A 6,916-nucleotide genomic window follows, 5' to 3' on the forward strand; every position below is an offset into this window, starting at 1 on the left:
GAGCAGAACACCAGCCAGAAGTAGAGGTACCTGGCTTAAATTAGTTGTGAGGACTGAGCTCTAGGGTGAAGATAAAATGGAAGATTTATTTAGAAACCTACATGAGCAAAAACGAAAGAAGTGGTTTCTCTCCTAACAGCTAGGGATGGGGCAGAGGTAAAACTCCTTATGAAAGAAAAGTCTTGGGAGAACTGTGGAGGGTTTTTACTGGCAGCTGAGAAAACAGTATGATACACTATTCCAAAAGCAATTACAGAATGACTTGTACTCAGCAGCCAAATAGGATCCCATGGGACGTTCTGAAATCTAACAAACTACTAACAGTGCTGGTTCCATGTGAATTGAGGGGAGAGTTCATAGCTATTAAGCCTGAGAAAGACTACAGTCAGTAGTGGTCTGTCATGTGTGAAACAGGCCTTGTGTGGATCTCTGCTTCAGGACTCTGCCATTTATTTGGACATCAACATAACATGCAGAAGGGAACTCTATGGTCATGTAAGTGCTGGAAGACTCATAATGATTGTAGATGAGTTGTAGTGGTAGGGCCAATGAAGAGTTGTTTCTGTGGTTTTGATCATCCAGAAACATAGATACTGGAAGCTCATTGAACAGACATTCTTCAGTAGCGACTATTGTGGATGTTTTCAGGTGGCCGACAGAGCTCTTTAGAGATTGACCTTATCTGCTTCCAAAAAGGATGAAGCCACTCAACAGCATTGTCACTGAAGAATCAGAGACCATATCTCAAAGGCCAGGTTGGGTGGGGCCCTGAGCCACCTGATCCAGCTGAAAGTGTCCCTGCCCATGGCAGGAGGCTTGGCACTAGGGGGTCTTTAAGGTCTCTTCTAACCCAAACCATTCTGATTTCTAAGATGATTTCTATGATTTCTATTTTAAATCCACACCAAACTCCTGTCCAGTGGAAAAATCTTAACTGCAGTTCATGTTTGGTCATATCATGTCTCCTTTTTAGCTCAAACTGCAACATAGTACTGATATAAGATCATCAAAAGCCAAGCAGTCTTATCATGCCACCTTGTGCTAGATAGGTGGCAGTCAATGAAAGTAATCTGACAAGATTTCATACATGATTAAGATAGATGGGTCCCTGATATCCAGGGCATTTTGAAATCATTCTGGGCTTTTTGCCTCTCTAATAAAAACTTCTTGTGGAAGGACTTGTTTTTTGTGCCTTGTAAAGGCACACAGAACCTTGCTCAGCTCCGTGCTGCCTGTCAAAGTTTCATATGTTATGCAAATGGCAATGCCAGCATTGGAAAAGACTTCGCTAAGAGCTCTTTATAGGCATGAACTTACGCACATAAGGCAGATATGCAAAATGCACTCTGGAATACAGAATATGAAAAGCAGCCAGTCCAATATGTCACATCTTTACACACACCTCGAACAGTGTAATGGTAGGAGAATAATTTACATGTTTTCATTTCTCTTAACCTCACAGAATTMGTTTCATAATGCCTGCCCTGCCCTGCCCTGCCCCCAGCCCAGTAAGAGCTGAGTAATCATCTCAGTAGGAGGGAAGGTGGCCAGGCTGGGATCACATGTAATTCTTGTCCCCAGGTGCTTCATAAATGACACTTAGATTATTTGGTAATAAAGTTGGCAATGAAAARAATGCCACAGCAGTAAGGCATTTGCAGGTAGTGTGGCAAGGAGTTCACCTCAGGGAACCTTCTTACTCAGTCGCTTGCTTCTTCCCCCTCAGTATCCATTGTGCTTCTAATTCTCACTTGTCTCTTATTTTGTTCTGGTTACTCAGGGCCTGAGTCATACACCTTGAAATAAYAGTCATCCACATTTCCAAATTCAAGGCTCAAAGACAAATGAACAATTATGGAACTTCAAGAAATTAAGGCTCAGTTTTGCTAAGGATTGACTTTGTGCTGAGTGCTTTTTTTCCCTCAGTTCAATAGCATGCCTCTCCCTGTGTTTAACTTCGGGCTTTGGGCTCTTTGCTTGCAATTAAGAACATATTTAAGCTGTTTGGTGTATTGTGACCTGAGTATACAGTACTGGCAAATTTCTCTCTCTTGCRGGACAGAGTACTTGGCAACACATTTGTACATGTACTGCTCAAATACATTTATTCTAGATGCTGATAACTCTGCCAAGTGCTTCTGCCTTCCAAGCTGTGACATTTTGTCCTTTAAAATACAGTGTAGTTCTATTGTTCTTTGAGCATTTTCACAAGAATGGACTTCCATTCAGCACGGAGGCAGGCAGGATGTCTATAGAATTGTGGGCAGCTGTATGAGCTAATTGGGTTGCTTCTGATATGATCATTCTACTGTCACAGGAGAGTATCCTTCCACAGTCACCCAACAGCTGCAACTCCCTACACAGGCAGTGTGGGTTACAGGTTAGTGCTGTGGGTGGCACTAAGCTGTACTTTTTCTCACAGCACTGACTGTATCTCTCTGCTACGTGCAAGCAAAATCAAAGAATCTCATGGGATAAACACGGGAACACAGGAGTGCCTCTGCAGTAGTCCTAAGTCCAAACAYATATCTGGTATGTCAGGGTGAGCGTTGGGTGTGCACCAGTCTATCCTTTTGCCTCACCACTTCTTTTTACCTTTGATTTATAGGAAACAGACTCAGGGCAAAAGACAACCATGACACGTTCCTTCAGACCCCCAAGGAAAGAACATACAGTTAGTATTCCAGACATGCATTCTGCATGTAGGCACATGTCTTGTGTTGGTTTAGGGACTTCAAGGCCTTCTTTGTCTGTTAACTCACACTTCCTGTCTTTATGTAATATATAAATATATATAATACAAGTTTTAAAATTCATTTTTCAGGAAGCAGGTATTTCATAAACAGCATTGCTTCAGTCTCTGTGAAAAGGCTATCCTATTTCTATGGGTTCCTACTTCTCTCAGACTATCAGATGCCTGCAAAATTGTCCCTTGCTTATGAGAGACCCACACAAACTTGTGACTTATGAATTCACATGTGCCATTGGTTCTGTTATCTTCCTAGACAAACAGTTGCCTCTCTCTCACCAAAACAGACAATCCAGGTACTAAGGTGCAGTCTCAAAAGAGAAGACCAAGCTAGACTCTGAAGAGATAAAATCCTAAATCCATAATCCTCCTCACTCAGCTCCTCTTCCTGGCCTGAACATAGTGTCGAGGAAAAAAAAAAAAAAAAAAAAAAAAAAAATAAAAAAAAAAAAAAAAAAAAAAAAAAAAAGAAAAAAAAAAAAAAAAAAAAAAAAAGAAATAAAGAATTAAATAGTAGCCAAATGCCACAGAACTTTGTGAACAGGAGGAGGACTCAAAACAGATTTTTAAGATTGTTTATGCAAGGAAATGATATTGAAATTCTGTTCAGAATAAGAAGTTAGAAAAGGTTTCAGAGTTTGATCAATTTTGCCATGGAAACTTAAAAGTCTTTAAACCTTAAATTTTTTGTTGAGACTTTGGTTTTGCCCTTTTGTTACTATGATTTTCGTGTTTCTTTGTTGCAGTYCTTATTACAAGTATTTGCTCTTAATGTCATGTGCCTGGTTACCTCAAGGCTTGTTTTTATGGAAACAAAGTGCTGCGATCTGTTTCAACATCTGAACACCAGCAGTAGGTTAGCTGAAGAAGCCATGCAATGTCCCTAGTTTCAGACTGACCTCTGGCAATCCTACCTCCTGCTGGAACAACATCATGTATTCACTTCCAAACACCCGATGTGCACTAATTTTCCAGAAGTAACAGTACGTGGGAAGGGAATCTAACTCTGAGTCACACCCCGTTTCCTCTATCTTTTGGAGAGATGACAAGCTTCCATTAGGAGAAGGAGAACTGAAACAAGTTCTTTCCAATTTGCAATTTCACACATGTAGAAGAATATGCTAACCAAAGTTAGCTGAAAATAGCATGGAAAATGATGCGGAAGCTGAAGTAACTGCACGTGCTATATTCAAAGCCAGACTGTGAATGGATTTCTTGAAATATCAAATTTTAACTGTAGAAAAACTGCCAGAACACATCACATATGAAYACAGAAAGCCATTATAGTCTTCAGGCAGATGAATATCTCTCATGAGAAAAACAAGCCAACTGGCATGTAGAGGAATGCTTGAAACCTCCTTTGTTGTGACTACAGTAAAAATACACGCCTATTTTCCTAGAATAACAAAGCATTCATTCTTTCTCCTGCTTGGAGCTGTTGGGCATTTGCAGCATGTTATTAGCATCTGTACAAATGTCTTGTGTTTTGAAAAATCAAATAATTTAGTAAATAAGGAGAATTAAGACCTTGCCCATAGCCCTGCCCTGGAATTATGCCATTTGCTTTAAGGAGTCACTGGATTAAAAAACTGTAATCTATATGGAGAGCAAGGACTGGTACCCAAGACCTCCATTTCTCAGGGGCGCACCCCTATAAATAWGGTTGGGCTTAAAAAAATGTTGGGATTCCTATTATTGCTCGTGCTTTTTCTGGCTTTGTGATTCTTTATCATTTTTCTTTGTCCAGAAGTCTCTACTGCATGTGGGAAAGATTGCGCATCTTAGCCTCCTGTCTCTGTCTTAARAAGGTCTCCTTTTGAGAAGGGAGCTGCAGGTTTGAACAGTGTCCATCCGAGGAGAGCTGATAACTTTTTTCTTTGACTGGGCTATTGGATCAAGTTCATTTCTTTTCCTTAGCGGCCCTCACAGTGCTGTGGTTTGCACTGGTAGCTGGAAAGGTGATGATAACACCACCARTGTTTTGGCTACTGCTGAGCAGCACTGTCCCTCTAACATTCCTTCCCTCATCAAAGGAATGGGAGTGGGAAAGATCCTGGGAAGGGACACAACCAGTCCAGCTGACCCAAATCAACCAAAGGGATATTTCATACTATCTGGCATCAACTCAGATATAAAAGCTAAGGGATAGAGGAGGAAGGGCAGCCATCCATTATTCTGCAATGTTTGCCTTCCAGAGAAACCACTGCCTGTGCTGAAGCAAAAACTTTCACTGGTTTGGTTTTCCTTTGCTTTAGTAAATTGCTTTATCTAAACCTATGAGATGTTTCCCATCCTATTCTCCCACCTGTCTCTCTAGGAAGGGGAGCGATAGAGCAATGTAGTGGACACCTGCCACCCAGCCAAGATCGAAACACTACATAACTATATTTCCATCAATTCCTTTCATTTCATTCCTTGACTTCTCATTTAATTTCCTTTCATAAAAAATGTTTATTTCATGGAAGAAAATGAAACGAGAAATCATGGAATGAAGTGTAATGGAAAGACAAGGAAGGAAATATAATTACATGAAATTAAATTGGGAAAACCAAAAATTCTGAAATTAAGTAAAATCAATGATTAGGAATGGAAAGAAAGGAGGTGCATCAAAATGATTCAAATCATCATGAAATGATTTTCAATGGAATCCCGAAATTTCMTTTCCTTTCCTGAAAGGAATGATTGCCATCATGGCAGGCTGCCAAGATTGCTCACTGTACACTWTTTGAATCCTGCCCAGTCACAGTGACGGGGATCTCAGCAGCAGCAACAAGCTGCCCTTGGGGTTTGGCTTAGGCTTCAGAGAGCTGCAGAGCCAACAGTTCCAGGGACACTGCACTCGAAAAAGCAGTGCAAGGGCATCAGGGCAGGGTGCCAACATCACCAACTCCACACTTTTTAATCTCTGCCAGCTACAACAAGGAAGCCCTCTGCCACAGTGCCAAGCTGCCATCAGGGCTAGGGCCAGGGTTAGGCTCAGGGCTAGGGTTAGCACTCAGAAAGTCAAAGAGCCTAGAACTCATCACAGGATCATGGCAGGGCCACACCTTGCAGATTAGGGCCATACACAAGGATGGGCACCTGAGCCACAGCACCAAGCTTGTTCAAAACTCTGCATGAAACATCTGAATATTTGGGAATGAAATGAAACCAGGGAAAAGGAATGGAAAGACAGGAAGTGCACCGAAATAAGTGAAAACTTCATTACATGATTTTCAGTGAAATCTCTAGATTTCAATGAAAAAAATTTCACAAAGTTTCAGATCAATTTGATGCACTTCCTTTCCCTTCCATTACACTTCATTCGTTTAATTTCAGAGTTTGCAGTTTTTCCAAGTTTCATGTCATTATGTTCCCTTTCCTGTCTTTTAATTTCAAACCATTCCTTGATTTCTCATTTCCGTTCATGAAATTAAATCTCAAGGCTGTCCTTGGAGGACAGCACCCCCTGGAAGAGTGACGCACGCTACAGCAGTTTGAGAGGGACTGTTGGCCGTGGAAAGGGCTCACATTGCAGCAGTCACAGGGACCCCACGGTGCAGCAGGAGGAGGAATACCCTCCCTGAGCAGTGAGAGAAAAACYACAGGTGATGACCTGACCAAAACCCCCATTCCCTGTCTCCCTGCACAGTGGATGGGAAAAATGAAGGGGTTGGGGCAGCTAAGGTGTTTTTTTAAGAGCTTAATTTACCTCTCATTATCCTGCTCTGATTTTATTTGTAATAAATTCACTTTATATCTCTAAGTTAAGCTTATTTTGCCCTTGACAGTATTTGATGAGTGATCTGTCCCAGTCCTAAACTCGTGAGTCCTTCGTTAAATTTTCTCCCCTCTATCCAGCTGCAGAGGGCAGTGAGTGAGCAGCTTTTGTGGGTACCTGGCATCTGGCCAGCRTCAACCCACAACTGGATATTTAAACCATTGCCTGTTTTTCCTTGGATGCCACTTTTCAGCAAGAGACATTTGCTTCCTAAGGCAGAGCTAGTTACCTAAATGTAGAAACAAAGGAAAGGAAGGAGARATCAAAATATGTTCCAGTCTTACAGACAGAGAAGTCTAAATCTGAGAAGAAGAAGAAGAATCTCAGCTCCTCTACGCCTTGTCTTTCCCTCTGGCTGGTCTCAAGAGAAGCTGCTCTCCCTCATTCAGAGATTTTTTTGGTAGGAG

This window comes from Malurus melanocephalus, unplaced genomic scaffold, assembly GCF_030028575.1.
Source record: "Malurus melanocephalus ecotype Western Australia unplaced genomic scaffold, MMel_1.1 scaffold_78, whole genome shotgun sequence".
NCBI classification, from domain to species: Eukaryota; Metazoa; Chordata; class Aves; order Passeriformes; family Maluridae; genus Malurus; species Malurus melanocephalus.